The sequence below is a fragment of the Anser anser genome (assembly GCF_964211835.1).
Source record: "Anser anser genome assembly, chromosome: 1".
NCBI lineage: Eukaryota > Metazoa > Chordata > Aves > Anseriformes > Anatidae > Anser > Anser anser.
In genome coordinates this window covers 34,983,993-35,007,753 of record NC_139720.1, presented here as the reverse complement: position 1 = coordinate 35,007,753, position 23,761 = coordinate 34,983,993, and positions in this window count along the sequence as shown.

The following is a 23,761-nucleotide window of genomic DNA, read 5'->3' as shown; positions in this document are numbered from 1 at the left end:
GTTTGAAAACACAGGATGGTTTCAAAACATGATTTTTGTACATTCATATTTAAGAGGTTGGTTTATCTACCTAAGACATTTTAAAGATTTACTGAGGCTTCTTGTGTAAATTGCAACAATGATTAAGTCTAATCTGAAAAAGTCCTCTGCTGGAGGGAGTGATACTCAGGCTAAGTGGGAAAGGACAGCCCATACTTACACTTCTGTGGGCTGCTCCTCTGGAGCAGGTCAGCTGCACCCGTGCTACACAGTGCTCTGGCCTGGGTATCCTCTGGGTTTTCCAAATCAATACTCTGTTTGGAAAACCCAGAGAATGCACCATCTACTATCCGAGTCTCATTGAAAAATATATTGTTAGTCATTACTGAAAAGTTTAACTCTGTATTTTGTGTTTCTTAAAGCTTATTTTTAACTGCTCTCCAGAAATGTTGAAATCACAATTGTGGTGCTGATCCACATTTGGGAATTTAGCTTTGAGATGTCTATTGTTATATTTGACTGAATACAAAACTCATAATTCCTGCATATCAACATTTTTTGTGCACCTGTTTTGAAATAAGAAAACAATTTTTCCTCGTCTGTCTTGCATTTATGCATTCCATATATACATATATGTGTCATAAGACATAGACCAATAAGAATTAGCTGCACAATGCTTTTTCTCTGTATATTGCTGAGTCTTCAATAAAAAATGATAAGAAGCAAGAATGGCTAAAATCAATGTGCTGTCTACTGGGTTTTCTCTGGATAGTGGAAGTGGAATATTTGGAATCAGCTTTACTGTTTCTTCTGTCCCTTATGCCCTACTAACCACCAAGTCTTTTTAAAAGAAATCACTATAAATATCCTCTATTCTAGTTCTGAAGGACACTTCTCAAGCAAATAAGGGTGTATGCTCTGCACATAAATCAGAGAAGAGAACATCAGACATCAAAATGAGATATTAACTTCTCTGTTAGGGATAAACAAGGTAACTCCTAAATCAGACATCTAACATTGTTAGTTGTTAGGGTTCAGTTTCCTCTGCCTCCAAAACTTGATTGTTTTGTATCTTAATATCTACAATTCAATGATAAACAATAAATGGAAACATGACTTTATTTAGAAGATGAATTATAATATGATGAGGTCTACGGTAAAAGGTACTGAAATGAACAGATCCAAAAAAAAGAGACTGGGAGGTTGCAATATGAAAAAAATAGACTTAAAAAAAATAAACAACAAAAACAAGCTTAAGTAATTTACTTACCAACCAGTTAACCTACTGCTTTGTTTTAGTAAAACATGACCACATATGCCCAAATGATACAAAAATTTCTATTAATCACTTCACATTTAAGGGAAAATATATCTTTGATAGCTACAGTATTGCACAGGATACATAAAGATTGTTATTGTTATTATTTAATTATTCACCTTTCTGCAACATATTGAGTGTTTTTTGTTTGTTTGTTTGTTTGTTTGTTTCCAAAAAACACCTTTTCATTATTCCTTGAAGTTATAAAAAAGCCTTTCCCTCACAGAATACGGCTCTTTCCATGCAGGACTGAATGAATTAGCACATTTTAATATTTTTCACAGTTGCTCAGAATTTCATGATGTAAAAAGACGAGTCCTTACTGCTGGAGATAAAAGATGTATATCTGGTAAAAACCTGAAAGACTCAATTTTTAAAAAGGGAACATGAGCTATGTAAATCATATAAAAATAATAGAAATATAATTAAAGTCTTGCAGTGGGGTTGGTGGGATTTCATAAAACCGAGTAAATGCAGTCATGTCATTTTGGTAATTTTCCCTTAAGTTTTGCCTTTAAAATTAGGTTTCTATAGACAGCTGGAAGTGATCAACTAATTTACAAGTACATAATTGTGCTAAAAACAATGCTTGTAGGGTGTTGTTCCTTTTCTATATTTTTTCTTTAGGGAAAGGCAGAAAGTCATGGATTGCTTTCCCATGCCATAGAAGGCTCTTCAACCTAATCAAGAGTGGGAAAAAAATCTATTCTTTCCAATCCTCAGTCTTTCAATTACTCAGATTTTTCAGCTTAGAAATTAGTTCCTACTAATCTAGAATAAAATAATTCTCTTGACATGTGGATTCTTTTTGACAGTTCTCTCTTTGTTGTGAAAGAAATACCAATTTTCTGTTAGAAAAATCTAATTATAAGTTCGATAATACACAAAAATAGATATTTTGTTTTTCTTATTTTTGTAAGAAATAAATTTAACAGTTTTTGTTTGTTTGTTTGTTTATTTTCAGTAGGGATTGCCCAATAGATTCTGGCTTACCGGTGGTCTTGGAAGTAGTTTATGGTATATAAATATGTTGTCCCAGTTCTTAATACTTCTTTTGAACTGGAGGCCATTACCTTCAAAACTGTCATAAAAGCATCTTTTCATTCTGCTATATAAGGAAACATAAGAAGTTGTCTAAAAATCTTACGTTCAACAGCTACAGACTGACTCATGTGGTTTTTAGCTATCCTAAAGTGTATCTATGTAGAGAATTACTTGGGATATTTTCTTTCATGACGGAAAAACCATCAGTGTATAATGCTAACAAAGCAATGCCACTGTCTCTTAGCTGTTTTCTACACCAAACACAGCTAGTAGCAAGAACTCCATGGACTGATGTGAGGGGAGGCAGAAGAGCTGGGGGCTGAAGGAGAATGGGAAAGTGATGTCACAACACTCATCTGAACTGAAACTGGTGAATGAATTGATAGCCCTAAGGATTTTCAGCCAGAAAGGCACGTGGTTTAAAGAAATACCAATATGATACATGTTGGGATCTGCAAATCTCAAATCATTGTTTCACAAAATAGAAATTGGAGGATGAAACATATAGAGATTTAATTGCATCCCTCTTCTTGGTGTCTCAAAACATTGCCTGAAAATGTATTGGGCACCATGTCCTTCTGTACTGACTACCTCATATCCTATCTTCTATCTTCACTGAGCCTCCTGGCAAATGCAATAAAAATTAAAACAGCACAATTTAGGTGAATTTCAGAAACTCTTCCAAACCACCAAGCAATTCTTCATATTAGTACTGCCAGCATTTCATTTTCAATTCAAAACTTAATTGCTTTCAGTTTGCTCACTCTCCTGATTGTGTTGGTCTAATTTTCACAGTATTCTTCAAACACAGGGCTGATAGATAGTCACCCCAACTCCATTATCGTCCTCAAAGGAGTGATTAACATTGTGTGTGATCTTCATGAAAAGTCAGTAGTAAACTGTGGGTATTAATCCTTTTTCTATTTTTGTAAAAAGTGGAAATGTTAATATACCTGTTTTATGATGAAAAGCCTCAAAGCCTTGAAAAGAGTGGTCCTACACACAAGCAGGTGGAGGCACCCCACATATTTCTAGCAGGACTATCAGTTTAGGAGTTTGCTATCCTGTTTATTTATTTATTTGGGGGTTGGAGGGAGAGTTGCTTTTTTTTTTTTTCCTCAGTTTGTTGTTTTTGTCATTGCTTTCTTTGTGTTTTTTGTTTGATTGATTGATTGTTTATTTTACTATTTTGACCTATATTGTTCTTCACTTTAGACCCTCTCTAACAGTTACAGCAGCATAAGCAAGAATCAATGAATTAAATTGAGGGAGCAAAAAGGAAGTGGCAAGAAGACTGCTCTTAATGATATTTTGCCAGCAGATAAATTATAAAGCTAGATCACAATGGAGTTTCTTAATAAAGAGCATTCTATCCTTCAAAGAATTAAGTGCTTTCTAGCAGTTCTTTGGAGTAAATGAGGTATTTCTGTTAGCTCCAATAAACAGATAATCTTTAAAAAAGGGAAAGGCAGATGGTAGGCTTGGCTAAGGAGATTCAGAATGTCTCCTCATTAAGGGCAAGTAATCTCTGAGGAAGGGAAATCTTGAAATTGTAAACTCCATCTTCAAATCCCTCAAAAATGTTGTGTTAAAAAAGCCGGTGTTCTACCTCAAGCAGATATTTCTTACAAAGGCATAATGTCCATTAGGAAACTGTTTCTGGACTACACAGGAACTGAGTTAGGGTCCAGCCCGACCAATGGAAAAAGAGGGAGGTAGATATTTGGGTTTGATTCTGATGGGGGTTTGCTTTCTTCCTTTTGTGTCATATAAATTATTGTACTTTCATCCCTATTTTAAGTTTTGGAAACAAACAAAAAAAGTTTATTTTTATCTTCCATTGTTATGTAACCACCCATATGCTACGGGTGGTTGTAAGCTAAAAATCAAAGCTCACCATCTCTTTGATACACCCTCAGTAAGGAAAGTGGGACTTACTGGCAGTTTGAACTCTTTCCAGTTTATGGCTCCAGAGAATCCCTAGGGTAATATGTTAGCTCAGTGGTAATATGTAGTATCTCAGCTGCATCAGGCAAAAGCTAGTGAAATAGGAGCCTTGGGGGGATAAGATTTTTACAGTCATACATGCAAGTGAAAAAGAAAAAGAAAATAAAAGAGAAAGAGAAAGTAGGGCAATAAAGAGCAAACCTGTATCCTAAAGTTCTCAGGCCAGCTTATGAGCCCAGTTTTCTGACTTTTGCCTTTATTATTGCCACTGAATTGCATGATCACAGGAGTAAAATCACTCTTTCATTAAGGGCTTGTTATCGCTGTCATTAAAAATAGTGATAACATCTGACAAAAATTTTCAACAGTCTGACAGTCAAGTGTCAAGGCTGATTTCAATCTCAAATAGAAAAAATAATTAAAAAAAAATGTCAATTTGCTTGGAAAACGACAAGAAATAACTGGTTAAACTTCTTTCCCCTGTCTTTGGGGATAGCCAAAACACTTGGATTTGTTCACTATCATACTTACCAAATAATCTTATATGTTGTATAGACATTTTGCATTGTATGAAAGCCTGCAGTTTCTAGCTCTTGATGAATAATCATGTCTGGAACACAACTTTTCTTATTCCATAGTTATATGATCGAGCCTTACACATATAAAAAACTTATTTGATGTGTTTCTGACAACTTAATATACCGTCAGACCTGAAATCACATTCATAAAGCAGATCAGCAAAAATTCATGAAAATCTTCATAAAAATTCTTTTAGAATCTTAGTAGCATTAACGAACAATTAGAAAGGTTCCATCAGGATTATGTTAGTACTCTCCTCCACTTGTAATCCTATCAGTGTGGTTAATTCTGCCTTATTCTCCTCTAACTCACAGTAGTTTAAAATCCATTTTGCCCTTACTCACATCACTAGCATTTTTTGCCATTCCTTGGTGTCTTGTCCTGCTCAGTGGGGGAGAAGATGTTTGTTTTGATCTCTGTCAGAAAGCAAGACTGTATGAGTCTTTCAGGATCTCAACAGGGTTAAATTTTACTGATAATTTACTGAGGAATCATTAGAGGCTTGGCAAAAGCACATCCATTCTAAATAAACCAAAATAAATATAAGGATAGAGAGAAAAAGTACAGAGGTAGAAACAGGGATAGAAATAGAGATAGAGATATCACCACCCATGGATCCCACATTGACTTGTCCTCTTCAGGTTCTCCAGTGGCAGGCATGCACATGGGTGTTCTAGCATTGGAGTTTTAAAGCTTAGTTCCTGCCTGTTTGGGCAGTCCTACACAACCCTGGGAGTCCTACACAACCCTTTCCTGGGTATGTGCATTTCATATCAGGGAATGTTTGAGAAATGAGTCATTGGGGTCTGTGGTGGTCTTCTACCTGGCCCTCTCCCTCCCTTCCCCCCCTTCCTATTTCAGGAGTAGTCAGCCAGGTTACTTTTGCCTATGTGCTGGAGTAGGAAAACATGTCAAGAGAGACACTGCAGTGCCTCCATGAGGTGAATTCCTCACCTTTGTTCCCTCTCAAGATAGTTAAGACATAATAAAAGCTGTGTTGTGGTTGCTTGGGGGAGCTGGACTGCACACCAGGAACAAGAAGTTAGCTGAATGCTAGCAAGGTCTGGATCCCTTAATGATCTGGAAGTCATGTGGTCCAACCGCCCTGCTTAAACATGAACACCCAGAGCAAGTTGCCCAAGACCATGTAATATCTTTATTGATGACTTGGATGAGGGAATTGAATGCACGCTCAGTAAGTTTGCAGATGACACCAAGTTGGAGGGAAGTGTCGATCTGCTAGAGGGTAAGGAGGCCCTGCAGAGGGACTTGGACAGGTTCAGTCGATGGACAGAGGCCAAGGGGATGAGGTTCAACATGGCTAAGTGCTGGATCCTGTACTTTGGTCACAATAACCCCATGCAGCACTACAGGCATGGGACAGAGTGGCTCGAAAGCTGTACAGAGGAAAAGGATCTGGGGGTATTAATCGATGCTCGCCTGAACATGAGCCAGCAGTGTGCCCAGGTGGCCAAGAAGACCAACAGCATCCTGGCTTGTATCAGGCATTGTGTAGCCAGCAGAACCAGGGAGGTTATCGTCCCCCTGTGTTCTGCTCTGGTGAGACCACACCTCGAGTACTGTGTTCAGCCTCGGGCCCCTCACTACAAGACATTGAGGCCCTGGAGCCCTTCCAGAGAAGGGCTACAAAGCTGATGAAGGGCCTGGAACACGAGTCCTAAGAGGAGTGGCTGAGTGAACTGGGATTTTTTAGTCTGGAGAAGAGGAGGCTCAGGGGAGACCTTATTGCTCTCTACAACTACCTGAAAGGAAGGTGTGGGGAGCTGGAGGTCAGCCTCTTCTCTCAGATAACTAGTGATAGGACAAGAGGGAATGGCCTCAAATTGTGTCAGGGGAGGTTCAAAATTAGGAGACATTTCTTCTCAGAAAGAGTAGTCAGGCATTGGAACGGGCTGCCCAGAGAAGTGGTGGCATCACCATCCCTTGGGGGTGTTCGAGGAAAGGTTGGACTTGGTGCTTAGGGACATGGTTTAGTGGGTGACATTGGTAGCAGTGTGATGGTTGGACCAGATGATCCTGAAGGTCTTTTCCAACCCTAATGATTCTATGTCCAGATGGCTTTTGAAAATCTGCAAGGAGGCAGACTCCACAGCTTCTCTCAGTAACCTGTGCCAGGGCTCAGTCACCTGCATGGTAAAAACACAGAATCATAGAATCATTAAGGTTGAAAAAGACCTCCAAGATCATCTAGTCCAACCTAGTAAAGAAGTACATCTTCCACAAGATGGAACCTCTTGTGTTCCAGTTTGTGCCTACTGCCTCTTGTCCTTTCACTGGTCACCACTGAAAAGGGACTGGCTCCACCTTCTTTGTATCTTTCCTTCAGGTATTTATATACATTGATTCCCCACTGAAATGATGTCCATGTATATAGCTTTGATACAGGAAAAGTTTTTCCATCAGAGAAAACAATTACTTATTTTTTTATATATATTTAAATCCCATAAATCAGAATTACCTCCACACAGTTTTTATGGAAAAGAACACACAAGTAATGAGCACACCATAACATGAAGTTACCAAGTCAAGATCAGACTTCTGGAAGATGATTTTTAGTTATAAACAACTTGAAGAACTTAGCACACAAATAAGTATATAAAATTTTCCAGTTTTGTTACATAAGGTGTTGGGCTAGATGGTCTAACCACAGATTTCAGGGTCAAAAGCTATGAATATGCTAATATGTTATCTTGATTTTTGACAAATTTAGGTATGTACCTAAGTACTTTTTAAACCAAACCAAAACAAAACCAAACAAACAGAACCCTTAACAACAATCAGTTTGGTCTTAATTGTAGCTAGTAAACACCATTCTAGAAGTAATTCCAAAGACTTTTAATTATGGAATCAGTAGAGAGATGTAAATATTTTTACTGTGATTACTTAAAAAGAAGATAATGAGTAGTCTGAAGCAGTCTGCAAACCCAGAGACTGTGCAGAGCAGATAATTATATAATTGGGAATATGTCAGCACCCATACTCTGAATTAGAGAAAGGACCTGAAAAGGAAAACATCTTTCTTCTATTTGAATTTTATGGATTTTTTAAAAACAAAGTAATCAGTCCTTGAGAATAGGTGTTGGGTTTCTTCCTCTGCAATTTATATTAAATTGTCCTCCGACATTTTATTTTGCTGTTTAAAGTTGTTGCAACTTTGAATAAAACACTTTTTGTGCATTGTGTGTTGTAAATTAATTGCTCCTGTCAGATGAACAGCTCATCTTGGGAATACAGCAAATTATTATATACTTGACAATGGCTTTTTTAGTACACCCATGAAAACTGAAGGGAACTGATGCAAAAGAAACCCCCCAAACAAAACAATGAGTTCCACTCCCCCTTGAACAGATAAAATAATAAGCAGAGCTCAGTTCATCTCAGAAGGAGCCTCCAAGCAGTGTCATGTCAGATACTGAAGTGTAGAGTACATTCACCCTTCAGGAAAGACATTTTTAAATTCATTTCAGTCATTGCTCGTAATTGAGTTTAACAGCTGAAAATCCTTCAGTTGACCTCCTGTCTATCTTTGTTTCTTCTTCTAATACAATTGCTCAGAGAGAAAAAAAAAAAAGTCTATCTAAACAATCTAGAATTTTGTTTACACCAATACACATACATACACACACATATGTATGTATATAACAACAGTACCAGCTTTATATATATATAGTACACATACATATATTTTACACACATGCATATATACCTAATATTTATGTCTAATACATATATACAGTATTGTTGTTCAGTATATGTATTGTTTTTCAATATATATAGCAATATATATTTATATGTATCCACTATCTCTCTACATACATAAAGAATAAATAAATAAATAAATAAAGTCAAAGCCATCTGTTTTGGGAACAATAGAACTGATGCAGGCAAATAATTGCAATTGTTTAAATTGCTTCTTTTTCCATACACAAAGAAAGTCTCAGAGCCACATGGTACAAACAGATCACATATGGAAACTAATTAAAACCCTGTCAAAGTGAGCTTGTCATCTTCAACTGAAGTGAGTGAAAAGGAAAATGGAACAACACTGCTATAAAATTTGGCACCAAAAGTTGCTTTTATTTGAAAATATCTTGAAAGAATTTAGAAGCTGAAATAGCAAGCTCTTGAAAACACTGTTTTTAATCATATATATTTTATCACTCCCCTACTATTCTTTAGATATTTTGAAGTTTCTAGCCATGCAATTCCTCCAGCTTGACTGGAATGGTAACATCACAACTTTATCTGGTTTTGACTATATGCTTTTTTGATAAAAGCATATAGTATTTTGTTCCATCGAAGAAAGATATGTAAGCAAGTAGAATATGGATGGGGAAAGAATGGTGAGGGGAAAAAAAATTAAAGGAGGAGGGTTCTTACAGATGCCCCTTGAGCACTCCTACTGCCTCTAGAGAAGTCCTACTGATCCATCAAACGTTTGATCAAAGGACCAAAAATGATCTAATTACCTAAATGGCTGATAGTCTGAAGCTCTACCTCATCCAAAACATTTTTTTTCTTATTTAATTTGCTTTGGACAATTCCTTTAAAATGTTGGTTTTGCAGCTACCAAATCATTCCCTTTTAGCTTTGTCTCTGTCCTATCAACATTTCTTTTTGAAATCTGATCAGCATGTTTGACTAAGCTAATAAGAGTATGCATTTCTAAGGGAGACACTTACCACTGAACCACCAAACAGATGGAAAGGTAGGAAAACAGTTGTTTTCACTACATGATTTCCAAAACCTGTTGTCATACTTTGTACCATTCTACTTCTACCTTCCTTGCTGTCTCATTTCTTTTTCAACTAGTAGAACAGAAAAACTTTCTCACCCCTAAAGAAAGGTCAAATAAATTTTGACATCTATTGGCGTTTTAATAATCTACTGAATACCTTAGATCCAGTTTGCTGAAGGAAACAAATATTCCCAGCTAGGTTTTCTACCTGCTCTGTTTCAGTACTTGCTGTCTGTCCAGCTCCACTTCTTAAAACAAAACAAAACAAAACAAAAACTAACTTTTACTAACTTGGAGTTTATTTCTGTCAGGACCCCAACCAGCCTCATCTGGAACCTCGACCCAAAACAGTCATCCCAGGAGCAGTATTTAAGATAAACCTGGGGGCATTTACTCTGCCTATAACAGAAATGAACTAGTCCACAACTTAGCATCTGTCTGGAAACTGCTGGACCTAATTCTGATCTGGAGGCTGACTTAATGGTTTGATCTTGGACCTGCTTCATCACTGTGAGGAGAAAAAAGAATAAAAAAAATTTTGCTTTAGTTCTCTCTTCCCCTCAGTTCCTTTGTTTTCTTTCCCATTCACCTGCTGGCTTCCAATGCTTCCTCACTTGCTTGAGTAACTTTCTCCAATTTGGGACTGCCTTGTAGTGCTTTTCTACGCCCTTATGGTGAAGCCAGTTTGGATGTGGTAGGCCTTTTGTTCAAGACGCTTAGCCTTCAACGCTTCTAGGGAGGGGGCATCCACACCTTCCACGGGCAGCCTGTTCCAGTGCCTCACCACCCTCAGAAAAAAGAATTTCTTCCTAAAATCTAATATAAAGCTGCCCTCTTTTAGTTTAAAGCCATTACCTCTTGTCCTAGCACTATACTCCCTGACAGAGAGTCCCTCCCCAGCTTTCCTGTAGGCCCCTTTAGATACTGAGAGGCTGCTATAAGGTCTCCCTGGAGCCTTCTCTTCTCCAGGCTGAACAACCCCAACTCCCTCAGCCTGTCTTCACAGGAGATGTGCTACAGCCCTCTGATCACCTTTGTGTCCCTGCTCTGGACTCCTTCTAATATTTCCATGTCCTTCTTGTGGTGGGGGCCTCAGAGCTAAACACAGAAACCCAGGTGGGGTCTCACAAGAGCAGAGTAGAGGGGGAGAGTCACTTCCCTCAACCTGCTGGCCACTTTTCTTTTGATGCAGCCCAGGATATGGTTGACTTTCTGGGCTGCAAGCACATATTGCCAGCTCATGTTGAGCTTCTTGACAACCAACACTCCCAGGTCCTTCTCATCAGGGCTGCTATTCTACCATATATTCTTGGGTAGGTAATGTTTGTTTGTTTGTTTTCTGATAATTTGAGAAAACTAAAGGAAGAGTTAGGATAGAACTGAAAATCTTTAAGCATATTTACTTTATTTATGAAGTAAAGTATAAGGCAGTCCTACTGTGGTGGTTTCACACCTGCGACCAAATGAACTCCACCACACTGCTCTCTCATTCCCTGTCCTCAAAGGAAGAAAAGAAGAAAACATGATGAAAAAGGGATTAAGATTATTCTTCTCCGTAAAAACGGGGAGATTGCTTACCAACTATTCATGGGCAAAAGAGACAGCACAGGGAGATTAATATAATTTATTGATTATTACTAGCAGACTAGAGTAGTGAGAAACTAAAAGCAAGTGAAAAACACATTCCCCCATATTCACCCTCTTCTACCTTCTTCCCCTCAAGTGGCACATGGGAATGGGGTTGTGGTCAGTCCATAACGTTTCATCAACTGCTGTTCCTTCACGGTCACTGCCCCTGCTCCACGTGGGGTCCCTCCCATGGGATGCCGTTCTTCCCAAACTGAGCTTGCAGGGGCTGCCCACAGGCAGCAGCTCTTCAGGAACTACTCCCACATGGCTCCGTACCACGGGGTCCCAGGAGCAAACTGCTCCAGCACGGGTCCCCCACGGGTGGCAGCTCCACCCAGACCCCCTGCTCCTGCGTGGGCTCCTCTCCACGGGCTGCAGCTCCAGCCCGGGGCCTGCTCCTGCGGGGGCTCTCCATGGGCCGCAGCCTCCTCCAGGCCACATCCACCTGCTCCACCGGGGGCTCCTCCACGGGCTGCAGCGTGGAGATCTGCTCCGTGTGGGACCCATGGGCTGCAGGCGGACAGCCTCCCCTCTTCCAGCTGCTCTTGTACAGCATTTTTTTGCCCCTTCCTTAAATCTGCTCTCCCAGAGGCCCACCCAGCATCTCTCACTGACTCAGCTCTGGCCAGCAGCAGGTCCCTTTTGGAGCTGACTGGAGCTGGCTCTGATCTGACATGGGGCAGCTTCTGGGCTCTGCTCACAGAGGCCACCCCTGCAGCCCACCCACTAAAAACCTTGCTATGTAAGCCCAATGTGAGAAGAACCAGATAAAGGAACAAACATTCTATCCTGTTATTATGTAGAAGACCAGTCAAGGTCCAGGACTCTTAAGTAAGTTTTAGTAAAAATCTTAAAGAATTTCTTTTAAGAAAGGAGCTTAAATTCATATGGATCATGAGCAGAGAATGGAAGGTTTTTATAACTAACAATTGCTTATTTTGTATTCTGCACTGATAATTTCTGTATGCTTACTTCATTCACTGACAGAGTAGGAAGAGTTTGGAATTTGGCTTTAGCTTTTGATAGCCATTTTCCTTTCTACAGAATAGTTCAATGTGTACTGGTTAAATATAAATACATCATAAACTGTTTAGGGTAGACAAAAGTGGACTTTATATGAGTACTGCATTCTGAATGGTGACTGAGAATCAAATCAATGTGTGTGATTGTTTACACTATTTACCGTATAGAAGTGAGGCCTGAAAGGTGGTTTTGTATTTGGAAACAGGCTTATCTTCTCCCATTTATTTCTCATTGGAAATATAAACAAGATTGCTTTTTGTCTCCCTTGGTTGCAGGACTTCTGAACGTCCTATTAATATTTTAGATGCTCTTTGTGCTTACACTGGAAAGTTTATTCAGTAGCATGAAAGATACATTTATTCACTGCTGCCAGTGGATGTTTATATAAAAATTCCAAATATTATTTCTACTATTTAATATATGTAGTTTGACTATGCCCATGAGCTCTGGCATAGAGAAAATATGATTAATTGATCTCTACAGCCTGCACTTGGTTTGGATATATTCCATTGCAAAGACTGTGAATCCTGCTACCATGTAAGATTTATCTGCATGGAGCAGATTATCTTGAGGGTCATCACGCGGCACTTGCAGGGCAAGCAGGCGATCAGGCCCAGTCAGCATGGGTTTATGAACGGCAGGTCCTGCTTGACGAACCTGATCTCGTTCTATGACAAAGTGACGCGCTTGGTGGATGAGGGAAAGGCTGTGGATGTCGTTTACCTTGACCTCAGTAAGGTTTTTGACACCGTTCCCCACAACATTCTCCTCAAGAAACTGGCTGCTCGGGGCTTGGACTGGCGTACACTTCGCTGGGTTAGAAACTGGCTGGATAGCCGGTCCCAGAGAGTTGTGATGAATGGAGTCAAATCTGGTTGGAGGCTGGTCACTAGTGGTGTCCCCCAGGGCTCGGTACTGGGGCCAGTCCTCTTTAATATCTTTATCGATGATCTGGATGAGGGCGTCCAGTGCACCCTCAGTAAGTTTGCAGATGACACCAAAGTAAGTGCGTGTGTCGATCTGCTCGAGGGCAGGAAGGCTCTGCAGGAGGATCTGGATAGGCTGGAGCGATGGGCTGAGGTCAACTGCATGAAGTTCAACAAGGCCAAGTGCCGGGTCCTGCACCTGGGGCGCAACAACCCCAAGCAGAGCTACAGGCTGGGAGATGAGTGGCTGGAAAGCTGCCTGGCCGAGAAGGACCTGGGAGTATTGGTTGATAGTCTGCTGAATATGAGCCAGCAGTGTGCTCAGGTGGCCAAGAAGGCCAACAGCATCCTGGCCTGTATAAGAAGCAGTGTGGCCAGCAGGTCTAGGGAAGTGATTGTGCCCCTGTACTCAGCTCTGGTGAGGCCTCACCTTGAGTACTGTGTTCAGTTTTGGGCTCCTCGCTACAGGAAGGACATGGACGTGCTCGAGCGAGTCCAGAGAAGGGCGACCAAGCTGGTGAGGGGTCTGGAGAACAAGTCTTATGAGGAGCAGCTGAGGGAGCTGGGGTTGTTCAGCCTGGAGAAGAGGAGGCTCAGGGGCGACCTTATCGCTCTCTACAGTTACCTTAAAGGAGGCTGTAGAGAGGTGGGGACTGGTCTGTTCTCCCACGTGCCTGGTGACAGGACGAGGGGGAATGGGCGAAAGTTGCGACAGGAGAGTTTTAGGTTGGATGTTAGGAAGTACTTCTTTACCGAAAGGGTTATTAAGCATTGGAACGGGCTGCCCGGGGAGGTGGTGGAGTCACCATCCCTGGAGGTCTTTAAAAGACGTTTAGATGTAGAGCTTAGCGATATGGTTTAGTGGAGTACTTAGTGTTAGGTCAGAGGTTGGACTTGATGATCTTGAGGTCTCTTCCAACCTAGAAATCTGTGATACTGTGATACTGTGATATTTCTCAGATCCAGCCTCTGTTCAGTAGTTACGCTGAAGCGGGACCAGAATAAATCATTGCAGACTCTCTAAGCCAACAGATATCATTAGGCTTGAAGTTATGAGCTTAGACAGATGTCCTGAGACTGCAGTACAGATCCATCTTTAATCAGTGAAAACGAAGAAGAAAAATTACAGTTGTACTTCTACAGTGAATATTAATCAAATCCCAAACTCCAGGTAGAAACAGACAAGGTACTTTGGTCCCCTTCATTTGATGATCTCAGACATGACTTTATGCAGTGGTTCTAGATCTCAATTTGCATATTACTCTCCATGCCAAACATATTAATCCTGGAGAACTGCTAAGAAATCTAGATCTCACAGAAGACAGCAATTCAGTACTGTTTTCATACTCAGAGCTTATTAGGAGAAAAGGGGGGAACAGGATTTTTTGCTTTCTTTTCATTGTGGTTTCAGAATAGTCAGCTGGAAAGAATTCATCACCTGCAGATTCTTCCTCCTTGAAAAATACTATAAGAAACAAAACTCAGGTAACTCTGCATTTCCTGTTCTAGCAGTAATGGGAGCACTGGAAGACCTGCTAAGTCTATACACCTATGGTATTTTTTTATTTGGTTGTAGAACAAAAATCCTCAAAGCATAGACATGTTTGAGATGAAATGCAGATTCTGTCCTTCAAATTATAATTTCAATGCCCTGCATTTTGTCCATTCAGCATTCCTGATTTTTTCAGGCTGTTTCCTTGCAACCTTTCTATGACATTTTCCTCAAATCTCTTGCTGTCTTCCAAATTCAATAACACTATACAGGTAGTGCTTGTAAGGTATATCTTGATTTGATTTTCTTGAAAGGTAACTCTTACAATAGCTCTTAGAAGTGACTGTCAAGATAGGTGCAGAAAGTGCTTAAACAAACAATAATTGGAACCAATGAATCTAAATTTCTTTTGTTGTTGTTGTTCTATTTGATTTGTTGCCTTCATTTATGGAGTCAGAGAAACATATTCATAAAATTTCATTCTCTCTTCCTCAGCTAAGTTATTGCTTCGTTCACATGTTAAGAAAGCTTCAGCAAACAGACTTCCAAATCTTCATAGCAGAATGGAAAATTTATATAACACATTTCACTGAATGAATTTATGATGTTTTCTCCTTATCTTGTTGTTCTGAGTGTATCTGTCCAATAATGATGTTTTACACTCTCTGGATCAATTAAGAAAACTCTAAATTCAGCTACATTATAATAATATCCATATTGTAATGAAACTATCTAAATTGCAAAGAATTATTTCTGTTCCCTGGTTGGAAGAGAGATCAAACCACTTCAGCACAAATATTAAAAAGTAATTTAATACTGTTTTCCATAAGTATTGATGCCAGTAAACTGCATTTCTTCAATGTTCGTGGAAAGCAAACAAAACAAAACAAAAAAAAAAACACCTGGAATGTGACCAGTTAGATTCACTTACAAGTCTAAAAAAATACAACTAAGAGCTTTTATATTGTTCGTGATATTCTTTTTAATACTAGGAGCTGATGTTGATGCTGGAGACAACTTGATCCTACAGTGGGGAAAGAGACTAAGCTACAAAGCAGTCATTTCATCTAGTGGTTGTGCCTTTACACGTGTATATTTTTAGTGTTTCTTCTAATAAAAGTTCTAATAACCCTTTTCCAAATAGTATGAAATAAATGTTATCCTGTTGTAACTTCTTTTTGAAAGGTTCTAGGTAGATTACATTAGTTTTATTTTGTTAGTGCTCACCCAGAATATGGTTCGATGAACTTGTGTGAGAGAATACAGAATATATCGAATGATTAATAGATAGACCTGGTTATGCAGATTTTATGGGTTGATTATATTACTGAAGGATGAAATAGATGACACAGTAAGCATTAAATGCATTTTCTGATGCCATGTTTTAGAACTGACATTCTAAGTTTACACAAAAAATACTGTTATAAAAATACCAAGGAACTTGAATACAGAATGGAATAGTTTCAGTGTGTTTTAGACTGATTCATTAGTATGTATTCTTATTGCTGTTACAAATCTTGCTGTTTGACCATTAGCTGAAGAATTTAAATCAAAGGTTCATGATTTCCCCACAAGGACACTAAATGGATACCCTTATGTCTCATGCAGCTTGACAGAGTGCAATTCATCTCTTTCTTCAATTTGCCTTGCTGCCTCTATTTATAATATTAACAAGTCCCAGGCAGACCAGACAGGAATGTAGAAATTAAATGTAGCTCTGAAAGCACTCAGATATTATTATTTTTTTTTTATTTTATTATTATTATTATTTTGTTTTGTTTTCACACTTCCTCTGAGAGTAGACATTTGAAAATATTGTGGTACTGCAGTAGGAGGAGAACAACTTCTGAAGAGAAGGTGTAAGCAGAGCTGATGATCAGCAGAGGCAACTGTCAGTTTTTGGAACAGGGAAAACCCAAACACAGAGCAAATCCTGAGATGAACAGCACACAGAACATGCACACAAGGAGGAAGGAAAAATTGGTGTAGAAAAAAATATATATATTTATCTAAATGTATATCTGACAGTCTAACTTCCTAGAATTGTTCCTGGTTCATATGTTGCTACTTCAGAATGCAGTGGCCTCTCAGTTCTATCCTGGAGAAACATATCTAAATTCTACAATACTGAACTGGAAGGGTGATAATGTTCACAGTCCTGACTCCTACACACAGCACAGTTCAACAATGTGTATGTGTCTAAATTTAGTCATTTATACAAGAACTCCAGTACACTGAGATAAGAAGTTTCTTGCTATATATCGTACCAATCCATTCATCTCAGGACAAAACTTATGTCTTAGCTCAATTTTTAACCTGATACAAAACTTGAAAATAGATCAGATATGGAGGTCTGCTCGGATCTCAGCAACTGGTCACATTATCTACCTAATTTGGGTGCCCTTTGCCATCCAAAATAATCTGGCTCATCCTGTTCTGAATATTCTACCCTATTTCATTTTTTTGTTTGTTTGTTTGTTAAATACAAATACACACACAAGTATGTATGTGTATACATCTCCCTCTCCTCCCCCTCCCCGCTAGATGTATATCTGAGTGCTTCTGCCACTTCCAAAGACGTGAAAAAATATTTGGATTGCAGTTTTGTTATTGTCATTATATACTTTCTGAAATGTCTTTCAGGTTTGATTTTGACGACATCATCTATTTTGCCCTATGTGCTTCAGGCCACAATTTAAGCCTGAGAAAACTTTGTTGTCAAATAGTCTAAGGATGAAGTAGTATACCACAAGACATCAAACAGGAAAATGGCAAATACAAAGACCTCCCTGTCAGCTTCTGTTCAGAATCTTTACAAGGGTAGGGTTACCTCTGTTCTAATCTAACCTTAAGTATTTATATTTCAATAAAACCTGTTTTGTTTGTTTATTTTAATTTTGAAATACCTAATCTTAGAGAATTGAGTTAAGGGGTTTTATAATTTGCCCACTATTGGAGGTTTGCTCTAAACATTATTAGTATTCCGTACTAATCACTTCTGGATCATACAATTATACCTGCTGTTTCAGTAAAAACAAATGAAAAGACTCCTTTAAAATAATATAGTTCTGTTCCCTCTCTATTCTGTAAAGAAAAACAAGAACAAAAGAGAGAATATGTATAAAATCCTGAAATTTTAATTGTGATAGCTAGTTCTGCTGCAATTTAACCAAAATAGGCATTTTATGTTCTGATAGAAATGTTCTGAGTTAATCTTGCAGCCTGACATATCCCAGCTTTCCCTGAATCTTATTTATTTATTTATTTATTTATTTATTTATTTATTTATTTATTTATTTATTTATTTTGTCAGTGTAGCTATTTCTTTTGCCTTGTTGTTTGCCAAAGTTTGGGGGACAATATGGATTTATTTTTTTCCTGATATTATGAAGATATTGTTCTTCCATTCTTAAGTAGCCAAGTTCCACAGGACACAATGTAGTCTATTTTTCTTTCTTGGTTGAAGATTTTTAGCAAATATTCCTCTGGAATATGTTAGCAGATTATATTATACACTTACGGTGTATAATGCACGCAGTGAATGGTGAAATACTCCCATTTCAGATCTTACATATAATTTAAAGTGTTGATTCCATTAGAGAAGGGAATGTAAGCTCCCTTTATGCACCTTACATATTTTTTCAAGTGTCTGTTTAGACTACTGAGGAAAAAACAGGTCTTTATTGTTGGTATTGCAAAGTCAATACTTGAATCACAAAATACAACTGATTTTTTTTTTCTGATACATGGATCACTAAAACTAACTGCTTAATTGCAGTTTAGGAATATGTCAGTGTATGTAGTACCTGCCAAAGACATTTCTGGAGCTTCAGAGCAACACAGTATTTTTAAACAAGCTCTTCATATTTCGTATTGAATGGTTTGATGCAATAAAAGGGAGATAGATGGGCAAGTGGGACAATCATTAACAAATTTTTTAAACACTAAGCATTTTCTTTGTCAGTCTGCCTGCCCATTTTCTAAATTAATCATTGATATTGACTAATGAATATCAGACTCAGAAACCTGAGATATAATACAGAGTAGACCAAATTTCCAAGAAGGATTTCTTTCCTCTGTATTATCAAATATTTAGTTTACTCTTCTAGTTATAATATCAAAACTGAAGCAAAATATGTAGCCACTGAAAAGTCTGTCTGTTAGTTTGAGTCAAATTTGGTTTTAAATTTTAAAATGCAGAAGGGAAAAAGATAAAGAGTTTTCACCAAAACTATTAATGTTGGTTTCTTCAGAGAAATTTTTTAATCTCTTTAGAGATTGAGATGTGGGTTTATGGGCAGAAGTGGACTGCAATCTTGGTGGCTTTGACATCAGTGAGATCAGAATTTCAACAGTTAATATGTTGGTGAAACAATATCTCTAGCATACACATATTTTGGAGTTCTTTACATACCTGTACTGGAATATTGCCATAAGTTACAAGACTCAACTCAATAAATACTTAAGAATTGGCATATTTGAAAATTTATCTGAAACCATACAAAAATCTACTAGAACTCATTAAGTTCATTCCTACAGCTTTTTGGTAATATAGACTTCAATTAATATTGAAAAATTATCTCTGATGAGAGATCAAGTTTTGTAATTTTGCAGGTGCTATTGTAATTTTATTTGTTTTTTTTGGGGGGGGGGGTGGCAGCATTCTTGAGTTTATGCCTATTCAATACTATTGTTAGCACACATAGACAGAATAAGATGTAAAAGCCATGCATTATTTAAAAGCCAACCCCCATCCCTTGACAAGTGATGACAGTTGAACATGACAACTTTGGAGATGCTTATTTGTTAAGATTTCACAATAATCACTTTTCAGACTTCTTGCAAAATTCCTGTTAAATAATAGTTTGAGGCAGCTCAGAAACAGTACTTTATTCTATTAAACTAGAAAATTCCTCTGCAAACCATCTGGGCTGGCAGGTGTTCATCATCAGATCTAGGTTGCTATGAGACAAGAGATTGCTTATGCTAATTAGTCATGCAGCAAGAAACTCTAATTTTGCTCATTTAAAGCAACGTACATTTGCTAGGGTATATTATCAATACCTGTGAAGCTCAAGGTTTAAAACTCAAGGATGTGAAAAAGTAATGATTTCATCTTTGAAAAAGTCCTTCAGAGTAAGACCTGTGAGGGGGCTATGAGTATAAGAACATAAATGTTCACAGGTTTGTCCTTACCTCTCTGACCCATGGACATCTACATTGTATGAATGTGTTAGTGTTTATCTGCTTGAGATAGTCCCAAGTCTGGCTCAGTTATTCAATTTAACAGAAATTTGCAGTGCTTCTCTGAGTTGGAGTTATTGTAGTGTTCGACTCCTATGAACTTTCCTAAAGCTTCAAGGTGCAGGACAGTAGAAGGCAGGAAATGCCATGCAAAGCAGTATGAGAAGCTGAAAAGTCCTTGACTAAGTGTAAGCACTTCTCTGCAACGATTAAAACATCAGTATGTTATCAACTTCGTTCTCATCGTAAATCCAAAACACATCACCATACCCACTATGAGCAAAATTTATTCTATCCTAGCTGAAACCAAGAGAATTCTCCATGCCACCTAACCCTGGTAGCACTCTAAGGAAGACTCCAATTTTGGATCCCCAATTTCTCTACCCACTGGCTCCCAGGTACTCTGCATATGATGTTCTAAACTCTTGGACTCTTTGTAAACACCATAAAAATTCAAAGTTGGGTTGAGAGTGGTATACAAGGATTGGTTATACCTCCACTAAGAGGTCAAGACTACTAGAAAAAGGCTGAGTTCAGTCTAAAGAACAATTGGCCAAGATTTCACCATCACCGTGGTCTCATTCAAGAGTGATAACTGCAAGAGACAATGTAACTTACGGTTCCACAGAATGGTTTCTAGAGTATCTTCTGATCCTGGCTTCCAGGTTTATGCATGCATATTTTTCTTCACCACAAAAAATGTAAGGATTTCAAAGAAAACAGAACTCAGAGAGTCCTTATGCCACAGGAATGTTTGTTTGTTTGTTTGTTTGTTTTCTGCTTGTTGTTATTTTTGTCCCATAAATCTTGCAGAGCTTGTAGATGGGCCTATGGAGGGGAAGGACAGTTTGTCACTGTCATTCACCATGATCGGTGAATAATATTGTAAACTATTAGTGAAAACTGAGAGTTTCAATTGTCTTGGACTGATAGAGTCCCCATTACCCTTGTATAATGGCAGTTTCTCTGTTTATCTAAAAAGCCAGATATTTTTCTCTTTAAGTTTCCTGTACCTGTTCTGAAACCTAGCTAAAACAAATTCGTAATGAGCAGCCCTTAGTCAACTGTCAAGGCACCTGAAATCATCTTAGACGTAGTCTTTGCCTACTCTTTCTCATTCGCTGGTTGTAGCTGCTCCCTGACAAACCTACAGGAGCACTGAATCACTCTTTGAAGATCTTGCTGTTAGAGGACTGAGACTGTCACATCAGAGGCCATGCTGTCTCTGATTTTCTGTCCAAGGTCATGAACCATGTTCTGGGCTGCATCAAAAGAAAAGTGGCCAGCAGGTTGAGGGAAGTGACTCTCCCCCTCTACTCTGCTCTTGTGAGACCCCACCTGGGTTTCTGTGTTTAGCTCTGAGGCCCCCACCACAAGAAGGACATGGAAATATTAGAAGGAGTCCAGAGCAGGGACACAAAGGTGATCAGAGGGCTGTAGCACATCTCCTGTGAAGACAGGCTGAGGGAGTTGGGGTTGTTCAGCCTGGAGAAGAGAAGGCTCCAGGGAGACCTTATAGCAGCCTCTCAGTATCTAAAGGGGCCTACAGGAAAGTTGGGGAGGGACTCTCTGTCAGGGAGTATAGTGCTAGGACAAGAGGTAATGGCTTTAAACTAAAAGAGGGCAGCTTTATATTAGATTTTAGGAAGAAATTCTTTTTTCTGAGGGTGGTGAGGCACTGGAACAGGCTGCCCGTGGAAGGTGTGGATGCCCCCTCCCTAGAAGTGTTGAAGGCCAGGTTGGATGGGGCTTTGGGCAACCTGATCTAGTGAGAGGTGTCCCTGCCTATGGCAGGGGTGTTGGAATTACATGATCTTTAAAGGTCCCTTCCAACCCAAACCATTCTATGATTCTATGAAATGAAGTCAGATCCAGAGACAACATCTACATCTTCTGATGCATGGCTTGCATTTTAGGTATGTAATTAGTTCAAACAGCATAAAAAGTATTATTATTATTATTATTATTATTATTATTATTATTATTATTTTGTTTTATCTTTTTTTTTCCAGTTGGAAGCTTTTTTCTCTGTTTCAACTCTGTCTTCTTGTCTTTTAGCACACTCGACAAAATGCATATGGATTAACTCCAGACAGCTTCTCCTGTAACTAATACGTGATCATATCTGTTCTACAACAAGCTTCCTCCTGGCTTAACAAATATACAGGGGCTCAGATTTTATTTTTATTTTTCTTTATTGCACACAACCACCCAGACAATGAAGAAAAAGAAATAGTGTGATAGACCAGTTTATGATGTAGAAAACTGCTTTAGACTTTTAATTCATAATGCTAATAAGCAGTAGTCAGCCTTCAGCAGAAACAGTGACTTGCAGTGTGCAGCTTATGTTCCTTTCTGTGATTCAATATTTCCACTCTATCCCCTTATCTTTTTTTAATCAGAAGAGCCCAGTTTCAATTAAAACAGAACAGTCGGGTTCTGCAAATTTAATTTTACTGTTAAAAATTCTTCACTCAAGCTTAATACTGCAAGCCTGGTTTTACTTAAGATAGTCCTGGGGGACCATAACCATCTCCAGCTCTATCTACATTTTCAAGTCACAGGAATAAAAGCAGTGGATCTTCAAGAATGAATCACACGATGATGAAGGCTTGATGTCCATATGCATTTTGGAGGTTGAAGTGGGGTTCTTACTTCAGACCAGAGTCTGATGTTATGGAATGAATGTTAATTGTTCGAGGTGCACTAGATATGTTCCTGAAGCATGACTTTCAGTTTATTTTTAATCTGAAAACAACTGACTTCATGTACTCCAAGAATGTCCTGATATGAAAGACAGCAAAGAAGGCCAGTAGATTCACTTTCAGAAGCCTGTCTTGATCTGAACTAAAAGCTTCATATGGATGCATCTTTCATTTTTCAATTCTCCAGACATAAAATGTGAATCATATTGCAAATTTTCTACAGTATCTCTTTAAACCTCTTTAAACCATAAGTTATTTAGGTCTAAATCATCTTGAGTCTCCTTATACTATGCATAACTTCAATAGGCTCTTACAGACTAACTGCATTAACATGAAAATAATAAAGACATAGTATACCCATTAAGTTCTAATGCTTGACTGGGGGTCTAATTTTGGTTCTTAGTCTATTCCTAAATTTTCATTTTCATTTTCAAAATATTAAAAGGCTCAAAACTTTTGATCTAGTAATTTAACTCTGAAGAGTAGAACTACTGTAAAGCCCCTCTGTTTCATGTTGAAAATATGTCATCACGTGTCGTTGTCCCCCCAACCCAATCCTATAAATCCTCATAATCAAAATTTAAAAAAAAAAAAAGGTGGGGGGGGGGGAAGGAAAGAAGGGAAAGGAAAGAAGGGAAAGGGAGTTCATCTGAAGCTGACTTGAAAGGGATTCATTGCTTTCCCCACAGAGAAAAGTTTGTTGCAGCAAGAGATGGAGCAATGTAATGTGTTCCACTCAGTTGTTGAGTGGCCAGATTCATTAAAGTCTTATTCACTCATGCAACAAGCAAACTGAAAAACATGCTGATTCAAGGAAATTTTGAGTATTTTTACTTACATCATTCTACATCCAATTATGGAGAAACAAAGTTTTGTTCTGTCTTGGTATGGAGGACAGGAAATCAGGCATTTTATTTTCTGGTAATGCAAACTTATAAACTGAGAATGTGGAAAAAAAAGCTCCTAATATTTTTGATGAACCAAGTACCCAATGCAGCTGCTCCTTTTATTTTTTTTTCCTGTTTAATTCACCTGTTTGTTACCTGATTATGCCATGCGTTTTCCATTTATTTTGTTTGTTTGCGAGAATATCTAAGGAGGAGCTTTTATCTGCTA